Source organism: Dipodomys merriami, unplaced genomic scaffold, assembly GCF_024711535.1.
Source record: "Dipodomys merriami isolate MVZ:Mamm:240054 unplaced genomic scaffold, mDipMer1.0.p SCAF_27, whole genome shotgun sequence".
In the NCBI taxonomy this organism is placed as follows: domain Eukaryota; kingdom Metazoa; phylum Chordata; class Mammalia; order Rodentia; family Heteromyidae; genus Dipodomys; species Dipodomys merriami.
The window spans coordinates 14,050,888-14,065,431 of NW_027204159.1; the positions used below are offsets into that span (position 1 = coordinate 14,050,888).

General features: G+C 39.6%; 1 protein-coding gene across 2 annotated transcripts in view; it reads right to left on the reverse strand.

Moving 5' to 3' along the window:
• Nucleotides 1-14,544, reverse strand: part of Ppp2r2b (protein phosphatase 2 regulatory subunit Bbeta) — a 437,725-nt gene that overhangs the window by 362,634 nt on the left and 60,547 nt on the right. The gene's annotated exons all lie outside the window — the stretch shown is intronic.

Below are 14,544 nucleotides of genomic sequence, written 5' to 3' on the forward strand. Positions count from 1 at the left end.
AGCTGGCTTCCAACTTAGATCTGGTTCTCAGATCTCAGCCTCCCAGTCATGAGCCACCTGGACACAGCTCCTCCCACCCATGTTTTTGAGAGGGAGTCTTCCTATGTAACCCAGGATGACCTTGAACTCAAGATCATCCTGTCTCAGCCTCCTGAGTGCTGGGATTATAGACACATGCTACCATGATCAATCTTTTCAAACTAATTTTTATGTGGCCATAGTGTCTCATAACTTGGCTGCACATTCTTGCTTTATAGATAAGCAAATTAAATCCCTGTCTAGGCAGGTGCCTGAAGAATCTAGACTTTCTTGGCAAAGCTGAGTGAAACCCTGGGCCCTGACTGTCAGCCACTGTTAGTTCCCTTCACTCTCTGACTCACTTGATAAAGGAAACATTATCAAATGTGAATAAATAGGATTGGAACAATGGTTCAAGAATATCTTCTATGAGGTGAGCTAAAGCCCACACATGCTCTTTTTTTTTAATTGTGAAAATACTGTACAGAGGGGTTACAATTACATGGGCAAGATAATGAGCACATTTCTTATCAAGCATTGTAGCTTCCACCTTTGTTTCCCCTTCCCATCCCTTCCCATCCTCCCCCCGCCCCGCCCACCAAAGTTGTAAAGTTGTTTTCGACGTAACGACTTGTACATATCATTGTTGCAATGGGTCCACCTGTATCCCTATTTAAACGATTTGTTTTTCCCCTTCCCCTCCACAAATTATACCCACATCAAATACACTGAAAGCAGAGGTTATACTGCCACACATGCTCTTGGCTTAGCTTCCTATTTAATGGCATTGTCTATGGGTGTTTTTGTTGATTTTGTTTTTCGTTTCTGTTTCTGGTTTTCTTTTTTTTTTGTCTATGAGTCCTTAGATCTACGCCATATGGGCATGGTAACGCAGCATCAAACCAAATCACATTATATATCAGGCAGCCAATCACTGCCAGGAAATTTTCTGTCTTATGCAAATATCAAGCTGTGAAAATACCTCCCATTCTCCTATCAGAGTTATTCTTCTGCACTCCCCCAGAGTGGGGATGGGAAGAATTCCCTTGACTTGCCCTCTACCTCACCTCTCCTAGGTATCTACCTCTCCTCACTGCCAGTTTAGTTTCCAACACACTAGAAGTTTATATTCAGAACCATGACTGAGCAGATTTTGTTACTTGTGTATTTCCTTGGGCTCCCACTTTCCCCCCAAGTAGCTCGTCAGCCATCATTCTGAGCGGGTGTGGTTTCTTCCGTTGTGCCGGCATCTTTTCCCACAGGGAATGGCTTTATCCAAATTTCTGCATAAGTAAATTTTCTCTGTTTTAAGGCATTTGAAGGGAAGTAAGAATAGTTTTCCCAGAGTCATACTGTAAACATATTCCATAGCGCAAATTCAAATCCACATTTGTCTGACTTCCTAAATTTTGGCTTTGTTGGATCATATTAAGTCCTACACTCACCATATTGAAACCTTACCATCGTTGCTGATTTGCAAACAAAACAATGAAAATAACATGACCTTGACCTATAAGACCTTTTGAAAGATGCTTTCAAAGAGTTCTCTCTAAAGAACTTAATATTTCAAAGGTGAAATTCCTGATGAGAGTGAGCTTCTCTAGGCCTTAAGTCAATCAGATACTTCTTCATAAGAGAAATGATTGCTATTCTTACTTTTAAGGCAGAACAAATTGTCTCTCACATTAGGGTACCACATACCTTAGCAATCTGACAATCAGACACTTCAAATAAGTTCTTTTTGTAATATTAGAATTTGAACTCAGGGCCTTGTGCTTTAATGCTGATCTTTTGCCTCCAGCTTATAGGTTTTTGTCTTTTCCTAAGTTTACTGAACTAGTTTCTCAGTGTGTTCCCCAAATATTTATTCCATTACCATCTTACACATAGGGTTCCATGATCAAATCCTTCGAGAAATTGAGATTACAAAATTGAAGTCAGTGTTGCCAGCTGCATGCTGTTAGCATCATCGTGTGATCTGTTAATTGATCTAGTAGACAAAAACAATCACACACACACACACACACACACACACACACACACACACAGAGTGTCTGAGAGCCAATGTTTTTGATGAACTCTAAATATTCAAAATTCCCTTTTGGAGATTTATGGTAAAATTTAGCACAATCAAGATCCCAAGAAGTATTACTAAATTATTTGATTTGTTTAGTCTTGGTGCTTCTCAGATCAAGTCTTGATCATGAGTAGCCCACAAGGACCCTTTCTAGACAGACATCTAGTGTGAAGAGGGTAGGTAGAGGGCCTTTTTCTAGGACTTGCAGCCTCATCTTGGTCTCACAGCTAGCTAGAGTGGCTGTGAACATGCTTCTCCTCTATGGATCTCAGTTTCTTCATCTGTAAACTGAAGGTCAGTCAGGTACCATTTTGAATCTAACTCCTTTTCGCCTAAACCTGTTAGATGGGCTACAAAGCAAATCTATAATAAACTGTGGTATGTATAGATGTCTGTATGTGTGTATGTATGTTTATTTATTTATTGTGCCAATACTGGGGCTTAAACTCAGGGTCTAGCACTTGCCGGGGAGCTAATCTATCTCTGGAACTATGCCTCAGTTCTTTTGCAAATATTCCTTAAAAGAATTCTCATATCAGTAGTGTGTGTGTGGGGACAGACAATTTCTTCTTTGCAACAACTTCTATTATGATACAGTCCAGGACAGTGAGATAGTAAATAGCTAGGCCTTGATATCAGGTTGACCCAAATTTGAACCCAGTGCTGTGTTTACTAGCTCTGCACTCATAGGCAAACCATCACTCTCTGATCCTCTGGCTCTTCATCTATAAAGTAGGAAGAATATGATTTACTGCAAAGCTGGTCAGCAATGTAATACAATAATACTCGTGTAGCTCTTTGTACAATGCTTGGGTATGTGACATGTGCTCAACCATGGCAGATAAAAACATTACTTATTCCAGAAAAAAAAAAAAAACCTGCAAGGAAATGAGAGGGAAACTATCATGGTAGGCACTAAGGCCAGGGTTTGGGATCCTGTGTACCCTTCAGAAAAGATAGCTAGCTATCTGTAAAGGGTGTGTGTGGCGAATGGTCACTAGGTGGCCTGCAATTATGAAGCCTGCCACACACCCTTTCCAGTGGGGTTTGTTTGTTATTGAACACTGCCACCTGGTGGATAAACTTGGCATAGGCAAGGAAATCAAGATTACATTTCACTGGTTGCAGGAGATATGCAGGATGGTATCTGTGCGTTTCTGATTATATAGATTTCCCCCCATCTCTATGCATTTGTCAATCTGATGCAAAGACAGGAAAGATGTATTCTTTTTTAAATAAAATTTTTATTGTGAAAATACTGTACAGAGGGATTTACAATCTCATGAGCAAGGTAATGGGTACATTTCTTATCAAGCATTGTTGCCTCTTCCTTTGTTTTTCCCCTACCATCTCTGCTCTTCCATCTCCACAACTACATTCCTCCCACCCCGCCTAAATTGTAAAGTTAGTTTTTGACATAGCGTCTTGTACGTCTCATTGTTGCAATGGGTCCACCTGTATCCCTGTTGAAACAATTTGTTTTTTCCCTTCCCCTCCCCAAATTATACCAACAGCAAATACAGTGAAAACAGGGGTTATATCATGGGAGAGGGACATATAAATCAACAAAAAATCACACAGTACCTTATAAATACGTTAGAAACAATAGCAAGAAAGAAAATATGTGTTCTTTCATGTAAGCTGGTGTTGGCCATGTAATTTGAGCCTGAATAGCCTCACCCAGTATTATCTAAAATAGACAGTTGCCCAACACCGTAACCTATCTTACTATTTTATATATAAATCATATCATTATCTAAAGATATATGTGGATTGATTTTTGCTCAGACCCATACTGGAGTGCAAGAAAGCTTTCTGAGTGCAAGGTCTCTCACAACACAGGTCTTGGCACAGAGCAGTTGTTCAAAATTATTTGCAGCCAGTAGAAAAATCCAAAAATGCAAATGCTATTACTAGTCAAGGGTCTTTATTTATTTACCAGCCTGGGCTACTCTGGACATAGAGCATCTCCTTGAACCTTTCTGAATATCTTGCTTATTTGGAGCAATGCCATGATCTATTTAGGATCAGTGATTTCTAGGTTCCAGGAGTGATCTTCTTAGATCAACAACCAGAGTTCTTCTTGACTGCTTTTATAATGCCACAGCCCACTTAATTCCCTCTCTTTGTCAACTACATGATAGGTGCACTCATCTTTCTGATTTGAAATTTCAGTCTTATAGAAACAAAGCAGTTTAGTTCAAAGTCATTCAGGTATAAAACCCATGTCTTATCTAGTTCAAAAAGTTCTGCTTTCCAGCACAAGACTTTGCCTTCTCTTAGGTAACAGATTAAATGAGACTTTTAAATTATGTTGTGGAAACCTGGACCTGAATTTTGGCTGTGTTTGAGAGAAATGTGCTCCCAAGCGACATTTTGGGTTGAACTTTCCTGTATCTTGGTCTATGCTGGTTCTTAGGATGTCTCCTCGGCTTTTCCTTTAAAGAAAAAGAGTTGCTAAGATTTATCGAGAAGTTAATTCTGCGTGAGGCTATGATTCCAACAAGCTAATTTTGAAACAGCTCTGTCAAACAATTCTCTTGATAATTATTCCCATTTCCCAGATTGGAAAGTGGAGGCATAAGAAGGGTAAGTAATTTCCCCATGGCCACCCAGTTTCTAAGTCAGATCTCTGTGTTGAGCCCAGGCAGGCAGATTGCTTCCAGTAAACATTTCCTGACATTCACGACCCTCTCAGGAATGAATCTTGGTGCTTCCTGTTGTTATCAGGAAATCTTGGGGCCATTTTTATTTGGTTCTAGCACTTTCCGGAATGTGCAAGCTCAGAGACTGTGCCAAAGTTGGCATCCGCAGGGCTGCGGGCCATCCTGCAGCTAGCACTCCTTTCCCCTGCTTTGTTTCCATCTGTAGAAGCAACAACTCCCTAGGGATCTACAGGCCAAAAACCAGAGACCAACTCATCAGCCAAGACCAAAAATAGCTTCACTGCAGGGAGCTAGCTAGTGGCAGAGGGGAGGAAACATTTTCCTTCAAGGTCTGGACATTTCTCCAAGGCCGCCCACTCAGCTTATGTAAGCAGCATGCACCACTCGGATGCAACCAAAACTGCTGGAATCTAGGACAATCCTGCTGGTTAGGTGTTCTTGAACAGTTTCTTAGGGGACACCCACATGCCTTTTGGGAATGTAGATACCATATTTACTGAATTGTCTGTTCTAGATCACCAGACCTAGACAAACAGGTCCAGCCAAAGCCTGAAGGACAACCCCATGGATATCATTTCAGATAGTTCCTACCCTTCCTTGAATCTTCCTCTACAGCCAGTGGCAGCAGCAGTGCTCAGGAGAATTCCGGGCCTTCGTATATTCATCTGTTCATCTATGCATGCATATATGCATTCATTCATTCATTTTATTCATTCATGTTTTCATCTGTTTATGTGCTTTATGTATTTATATATTTCGAATAAAAATCTATGAAGCATCAACCCCGTTTCTGTTCAGCACCAAGGGCTGGAAACATGAAAGTGAGTTATTTACGTGGCTCTTGGAGTGGAAGGCTGGCATGAATGGTGGATGCCATTTTTCCTAATGGTGCTTGTTTGGAGATTCCTCAAAAACCTAAACATAAAATGACTCCATGATCCAGTGATACCACATCCATATTCATTGCTGCACTATTCACCATAGCCACATTATAGAAACAGCCCATGTATCTACAATAGATGAATGGATCAAGAAGTGCCACACCCACACATATCCATCCATCCATCCATATATATACAACATGTATATATACATACATATAAGTTTATAATACATAGTATAAAAATTACTGTATATTATTCATTCATCAGGAAGAATGTTATATCATTTGCAGGGAAAGAAAAACATATGAAAAAATTATGTTGAGTGAAGTCAGGTTCAGAGAAACAAAGGATGTATGTTTTCTCTCATATGTGGAAGTTGGATCTAAATTGTAAACATGTATGAAAACATATATATATATATATATATACATAGGGTCATATGCATATATACATAAACATAGATAAGCATACACAAGGGAAGATTTCAGTGGTGTAACTCCTATGAACAACTAACTTACAGTGTAACAAAATGAGTGCCAGGAAGCTGGAACATGTGTTGTACAGATTGGGGAAGTCTGGGCAAAGCAGTTATAATAGTCTATGTACATATGTAACGTGTGGGGGAATGGGGGAGGAATGGGGGAGGGGAGAATGAAGGAAGGGTAGCATTGATCCAGATGCTCTGCACTCATAAATTAATATGTTGAATCGAACCCTCTTTGCTTATTTAATAAATAAAAAAATGCACTCAGGTTTCTGACAAAAGCTACCAGGTAATTGAATGGAGGCGGCGGTGGTGAAGGAGCTGCTGGTAATTAGTGTGAGAACAATGAGTTCCCTTAGAAACCAGTTAAATCCATCCATGTGGATGTGCCATCGGAGACAGCGAGGAAGAGGCTGAACCAGGGCACTGAAGCTCCGGCTGTCAACTCATCTAGGATGGAAAGTGAATTGGGAAGGTGTCCGCACACAGCAGGTCATCAGGTCCACAGGTGGGGGACAAGAGCACCCAGGGACCAGTCAGATCATGGAACTTCATGGACTCTCTTTTCTAGCAGCACTTTCTACCCACTTTGCACATCCTCGCTCTTTGAATCCTTCTGGCTCTTTTACAATGCTGGCACTGTCATCAGCCCCCATGTGTGCATGGGGAAATGGAGACAGGGAGAAGGCACCTGCTTCCCCATGGCTGCTGGGCCCAGGGTGAGAAGATTAGTGAAGCAGATGAGAAGCAAAGACCACAGGGCAGAGCCCTGAGCGAAAGAACATCAGAGTCACCGGAAGAGGAATGTCTGTGGAGACGATGAAGGGACCAGGGTGGTAGTGGGAACTTCCGTTCACAGCTCTAGGGTGAACGTCTCAAAAACTTCCTCACCGTCATTGTTACAGGGCAACTCAATGATCTTGCTTATGGTGCTTTACAGATAAATGGCAGCCTTTTGTGCTGAGTTTCAGGGGTTGACGTCTTTGAGTTGGTGAAGGGTGGTAGAGAAAGCTCTCTCATCCTCACAAATCCAGTATTGCTCCCTGGAGGATGATAGTGCTTTCCAGCAGTTTCTTTAAGCTTGTAGGTGCACTGAATGCAGTAGGTATGGATGGTGATTCAAGCTACTTGTAGAGATGTGGAGGAAAATGGTTTGAGGACAGCTCATTCATGAGATTGCAAGGTCTGGGCATTGTGGCCATGCCTGTAAACACAGTGACTGGGGGAGGTACAAACAAAAAGATTGTGGTTCAGGCCAGCCTGATCAATAAAGTGTGATCATAGCTTAAACCACAAGCAATGCAAAAAGGGATGGAGAGCATGGTTCAAGTGGAAGAGTGCCAAGTGTGCATGAGTTCAAACCTCACTACAATATCTCCCTATCTCGGTCTCTTACCCATTACATGCCTCTTCCTTCCTTTAAATATGTGGTAACATACCATGCCACACTAGAACATCTTGAACTTTGCTTTTTAACCGTAACATTATACATTGGAAGAGTTTTCTCCTAATTGCAAATTTTCTCTTGGAGTATAACTTATTAAGAAATTTCCAATTGATATGTGAAGTTATTTTCCATCTTTTTTTCTAGACTAGCATCATAATGAATAATCTTGAATTTTGCACGATGTCATCTACCTATTACATTTCTGGAAATGAAACTACTGAGTTTGCCGTAATTCAGTTGTTTTATCAGATGGCATGAAATGATTCCTAGGTGCGCCAACTTTTACTTCTTCCAAAGATGTATGAAATAGTTCTAAGCTATTTCCACCATAGTATTTTATCAATCATTTTATCCTTGCTAAATTGGTAGGTGAAAACTGTATCTTCAATGGACTATTTTTTATTTAAATCTTTTTTTGTTAGTAAGTTTTTTAAATTGTGAAAATACTGTACAGAGGGGTTACAATTACATGAGCAAGGTAATGAGTACATTTCTTATCAAGCATTGTTGCCTCCTCCTTTGTTTCCCCTTACCATTCCTGCCCTCCCATTTCCCCACCCCACCAAAGTTGTAAAATTCATTTTTCAACATAATGTCTTGTACATCTCATTGTTACAACTACATTCATGGGAGTGTAAACTTGTTCAGCCATGTTGGAAAGTAGTATGGAGGTTCCTCAAAAGACTCCACACAGAGTTTCCCTATGACCCAGCAATCCCACTTTTGGGCATTTACCCAACTGATCACAAACAAGACCATACTAAAGCTACCAGCACAACTATGTTTATTGCAGCATTATTTACTATAGCTAAGATATGGAAACAACCCAGATTCCCCTCAGTGGATCAGGAAAATGTGGTACATATACACAATGGAATTCTATGCCTCCATCAGAAAGAATGACCTTGCCCCATTTGTTAGGAACTGGAAAGACTTGGAAAAAATTATATTAAGTGAAGTAAGCCAGGCCCAAAGAAACATAGGTCCCATGGTTTCCCTTATTTGCAATAACTAGTATATGGACTATTTTTTTTTCTTTTGGCATTTCTTTTTTTTCTTTTGGCATTGACAGGAGTTTGAACTCAAGGCATTATGCTTGCTAAGCAGGTACTGTACCACTCAAGCTGTGTCCCTTTTTACTTTTCGTTTTTGAATATTGGTTATTTTTTATTTTTTTATTTTTATTTTTGGGTCCGGTCGTGGGACCTGAACTCTGGGCCTGGGCGCTGTCCCTCAGCAATTCAGCTCAAGGCTAGCGCTCTACCACTTGAGCCACAGTGCCACTTCCGGCTTTTTTTATCTGCTTATGTGGTGCTGAGGAATCAAACCCAGGGCCTCATGCATGCAAGGCAAGCACTCTACCACTGAGCTACCTTCCCAGCCCCTGAATATTGGTTATTTTTTGAATGGTGTTGCACATTTTGTCTGACCTGGCCTTTCATCCTCCTATTTATACTTCCTTCATAACCAGGATGGCAGGCATAACCCTCTGTGACCAGTTTTCTCTTGGCTGGTATGAGGATCTCTCCCATTTTTTTGCTTTGGTTGGTTTCAAATTGAGACCCTCCTGATCTCAATCTGCCAACTGACTAGGATTACAGGAGTGAGTGACTGTGCCCAGATTGAACTTTTTGTTGTTGTTGTTCCAGTGCGGGGGAGGGAGAGGGGGGGACTTTGAATTCAGAACCTAGGTGCCATCCCTGAGCTTTTGTGTTCAAGGCTAACACTCTACCAGTGGAGCCACAACTCTTATTTCTGGCTTTTTTTTGGGGGGGGGGGAGTTAATTAGAAATAAAAGTCTCATAAACTTTCCTCCCTGGACTGGCTTTGAACTGTGATCTCAGTCTCCTGACGAGTTAGGATTCCAGGCATGAACCATCAGCACCCCGCTCAGTTTGAACATTTAATTGGGGAATAATTTTACATTTTTTAGAAAAATTGGTAAGATTATTAGCCTAGAGAGGTCACCTATAGCTCACATTCAATTTCCTCTTCTGGCAACATCTTATATTGCTCTGGTTTGCTCATCAAAACCAAGAAATAAACAGTGATGTGTAATTATAGCATAAGTTCCAGATTCCATGTGGATCACCATGCATCTCCCATCTCCTGTGGTTGCTGATGGCTCCTCAATCGTTACCCGCTGTTCAGGGCCTTGGCAGGAGATGAGTGTTTTGTTCATTCCACCCTGATCTGGCTGTGTCTGGTAGTGGTGTCATGATTAGACTTTAATTAGAGGATTCCTTGTGTGTATTGGGATTCATGGTGTCAACGGGATAGTGATGGTAGCTTTGTTCATTTGATGAAGAAACTATTTGCTAGGTTCTCCACTGTCTCTTCTTTTTATTGGTTGGAACGTAAGACCTCATGCTCGCTTGGATGGAGCTCTATCATTTGGGCCAGATATCTTGTTGGTCTCTTTTGCTAGTTAATTGGAATTAGAGTCTTGCACACATTTTTGCCTGGGTTAGCTTTGAACTCGATCCTCCAGATCTCAGCCTCCTGAGTAGATAGGAACGTAGACATGTCAAGTTTCTCTTTCTTTCTGTATGTATTTGCTAGTATTGGGACTCGAACTCTGTGCCTTCTTGACTCTTCCATTAATGGCTAGTGCTCTACCACTTGAGCCAGGCCTCCACTTCCAGATTTTTAAAATTTGGACATAGGGATTTATGGGTTTGTCTACCTGGTGTTTGTGTCCTTAACTATCATTCCTCATCCTTGAATACAGGATGGAGTCACTCACTTGTTCTTAGCAAATAGAACATGGCAGGTGAGCTGGAGAATGACATCATGGTAGGTTAGAAGGCTGTGTCTTCATTCTGCACATTTTCCCACCCTTGAGGATGCCATGTGCCACAAAGTAGGGGCACAGAGGCCGTATGTGTACCTTGGACAAAGGTCTTTTGAGACTCATCCACAACCTCCTGGACAAACTTGAAGATGATGGCAGTGTGGCCAATGGTTTCACTGTAGCCTCATTAGAGACACAAGAACCAGAGTTCTTCTCCACCAAAACTGAGATCAGAACAATTTTTGTTTGTTTTAAATTGCTAAATTTGGGGATCATTTGGGGGGTGGTGGTGGTAGGGGGATGGGGGGGTGGGGGTGGAGAAGGGAAGGAATGGGAAGGGGAAACAAAGGAGGAGGCAACAATGCTTGGTAAGAAATGTACTCATTATCTTGCCCATGTAATTGTAACCCCTCTGTATGGTATTTTCACAATAATAAAAAAAGAAAAAGAAAAAGGAGATTCTTAAGGTATAAAAAAAAGCTAATTAGAACTAAAATTGCATTTCTTAAGGAGAAAAACCTGTGATTTATAATTTTAAGTCTTTAATGCCTTTGTAATGAAAAGTGTGTATATTGTAGAGTAAAAAATATTTAAAGAATCTAAAACCAAAAAAATTATCATCAGAACATGTGATGTAGAATGCACCAACTTAACCATTTAATTTATTCATTGATTTATGCATATAAAAATTGTAAACTTATTTTTGGCAATACTAAGACTTTTGAGCTCAGGTTTTCCTGCTTTCAAATTAGGGGCGCTGCCCCTTGGGTTACAGCTTCACCTGTTCTCACGATATTGGTTATCTTTTTCAGATAAGGTCTCATGATTTTTTTTTCTAGGGGAGGCCGTAGAGTGCTCCTCCTTTCCATGTCTCCCATGTAGCTGGGATTACAGACTCATGCCACTGAACCCATATTGTCTGTTAAGACTTACATTTTCCCTTGGGCTGTGCTTAAATTGCTATCTTCTTACCTTTCTCTCCAAGTAGGTTAGATTACAGGCATGAGTCATCACAACTGTTTTCAAGTTTATAGTTTCAATAGTATAAATTCACATTATTGTTCAGCTTAGCTTCAAGACTTTTTCATCTTGTAACACTTAAACTCTCTATTATGCATCAAATAACTACAATTTCATCTTCTTCTAGCTCCTGACAAGCACTGGAAGTCTGCATTTTTATGTTGGACTGCTATTTAATAATGCCTTTTTGTAACTGGCTCATTTCATTCAGCATGAAGTTTTCATTAAAGTCCATCTTACCATTTAAGAGAGGAGACTATATAAGGATTTAATACAGGAGGCTGGGATCTTTGAGGTCTTCATTGGGGCCTATCTACTATAAGATCCTTAGAAAGCCTTACATAAAAAGGAAGAAAGCACAGACAAGAAAACCAGAATCTTGTATTCCCATTGTGGTATGTTGGCATTTCCTTTCTTTTTAAGGCTGAGTAATATTCCCTTGTGTGTCTCCTTCATTTTGCTTATGCATTCATAAGTCAGTGGCCATTTGGTTTGCTTCCATCTTTTGACTATGGTAAATAATGAGACTATAAACGTGACGTACAAACATGTATCTTGTCTTAAATTCTCTAAGAAGCAAAGCTGTTGGGTCGTATTGCATTTTTAGTTTTTTGATCACCATACTGTTTTCCATAGTGGTTATATCACTACACATACAGGTGTTCTAATGACTCCATTACTCATTAGCTATAGTTATTTTCTGATTTCTTTCTTTCTTTTTTTCTTTTTGCTTGAGACAGGGTCTTACTGTGTGTTCAGGCTGGCTTTGCACATATGAGCATGTGTGTGTGTGTATGTGTGTGTGTGTGTTATTAGCAGCTACTGTGATGAGTTTGAATGCCATCAATACTGTGATTCTGATGAACATTTCCCTAGTGATTTATTACATGCTTGTTGGTTATTTCTATGCCTTTTTTTGAGAAATGTCTATTTATGCTCTTTGCCCATTTTTAAAGGAGCTGTTTTTCCATTGCTATAAAGCTCATTTATTTTGCATACTAACCCCTTGTAAGTGCAAATATTTTCTCTCACTCTGTTGTCACTCTGTTAACTATGTTCTTTGAAATTTTCAGTCTTGAAAAATAATTTATACATGTTTGTTTTTGGTTCCTGGAAAGCCAATAAATCATTACCAAATCCAGTGTCATGATTTTTTTTTCTATAAGACTTTCATAGTTTTAGGTTTTAACTGAATACCTTTGATCCATTTTCATTTTGTTTTCTGTACGGGGGATTTCTGTAGGGGTCTCATGCTTTCTAGACAAGTGCTCTAGTTTGTTTTCCAAACTGAGTCTAGAGCTAACTTTGCTCAAGCTGGCTTTGAATCACAATCTTACTGTTTCTATCTCTTGTTGTATTTGAGAATTTAACTCACATATATAATATACCTATCATACAATTTATATTATATATAAATATTAAGGTACAACTCCTAATTGATTTTTTTCCAGATGATTCATCAGTAGCCACAGTATTACACAAAATAAAGGGTCCCTTTGCTATGCACATTCTTGGTTCACATACCAAACTCTAATGTGTATGCATAAAAACATTCTAGAAGCACTGTTCTGTTCCACTCAGCTATTTGTTTATTTGGGTGCCCGTGCCATATGGATGCATTTCATGTAGGTTAATTTTATACTCTGAAAAAATTTTTTATACTCTGATTAAGCAAAGTTACCTCTCTTTGCTCTTCTTGGCTTGAATTTTTCTCAGTGATTTTCCATGTTCATTCTTCATAAAAAGTATATTATTCCATATTCAGTTACTGGTATCAAGACCACGAGGGAAAAGTATTTGCAGTGTGAGGAAGTGCTTTTGGCATTTTATTATGTAGACAGAGAAGCTGAGACACAGTCTCTCTCGTAGGTGTTCTAATTTTTGATAACTACTGTTATGTTGCACATGTACCTATTACTGCCAATCTCAATAAACACTGTAAAAAAATACAGGAACTCTATTGTCCCTCCTGGCCCTAATCCGCTCCTTATACCACCTCCATAATTGGCACCCATTTGCTTTTAAGACCCACTTTGTCTTGAATCATGTAAGACAAATAAACTCTAAGGTTTTATTTAATTTGTGGTGCCTTGCATCATGGTCAGAGGCTCATGTATTTTGAAAGTGGAAATAAACTATTTTTCAAGCTAAAAAAGTGTATTATTCACTTTAAAGGACACCACAGTTACTCCACCCTCCTTACCTCATGTCTTTATTCTCATAAACCATGTATTGAGGCCAAGTGAGGTAGCTGATACCTGTAATCCCAGCTACTAAGAAAACAGAGATCTGGAAGATGGTAGTTTGTGGCCAGCCTTGGCAAAAAATTTGTAAGGCCTTCATCTCAACAAGTGGTTTGAATGCTGTGGCCCACATTTATCACCCATCAACATAGGAGATATGTATAGGAGGACTGCTGTCCAAACCAGCCTTAGCAAAAAGCAAGACGCTATTGGAAAGATGAAGCAAAAAAAGGTCTTGGGGGCATGGCTTCAATGGTAGGTAAGTATGAGGACCTGTGCTTAAACCACCATATTGCCAAAAAATCAAACGCCCAAAGAAAAGCAAAAACCCAAAGTATAAAATGAGTGAGAAATGGGTTTACAGTGTTATAATATTTGTTGTATCTCCAGTTGTATATCATATCTTCTACATCATTTGGTTTATTTATCATATCTCAGATCATATTTTCATGTTGCTGTTTGCTCAGGGAAAAATAACATAACACACTTGGGGTCAGCTAAAGTGCCTCCCAGGACATGGTAGGTGCTTTGCTCTGCTGAGACAATCAAAGTAATCTCTTTCCTCTTTCATTCAAGCTCAGTTTCCTTCTTCATTTTCTATGCATCCTTATCTTTTTTTGGTACTTTTTTATTGTAAAAATACTGTACAGAAGGGTTATAGTTACATGAACAAGGTAATGAATACATTTCCTATTGAGCATTGCTGCCTCCTTCTGACTGAAGTTTATCCTTAAACTCTTCTTTTTATGAGGCTCTTGAGTAGTACATTTTCTCAGTCTTTACAATCAGAAGTTCCTACTTTGTCCTGTTCTTTTTAGGGAAGTATCATAATAGAGATTAATAATAACAGAGAGACTTAGGACCCTCTGTATATATTTCTTTTCACATTCTTTATTTTCTTCTTCCTTTTT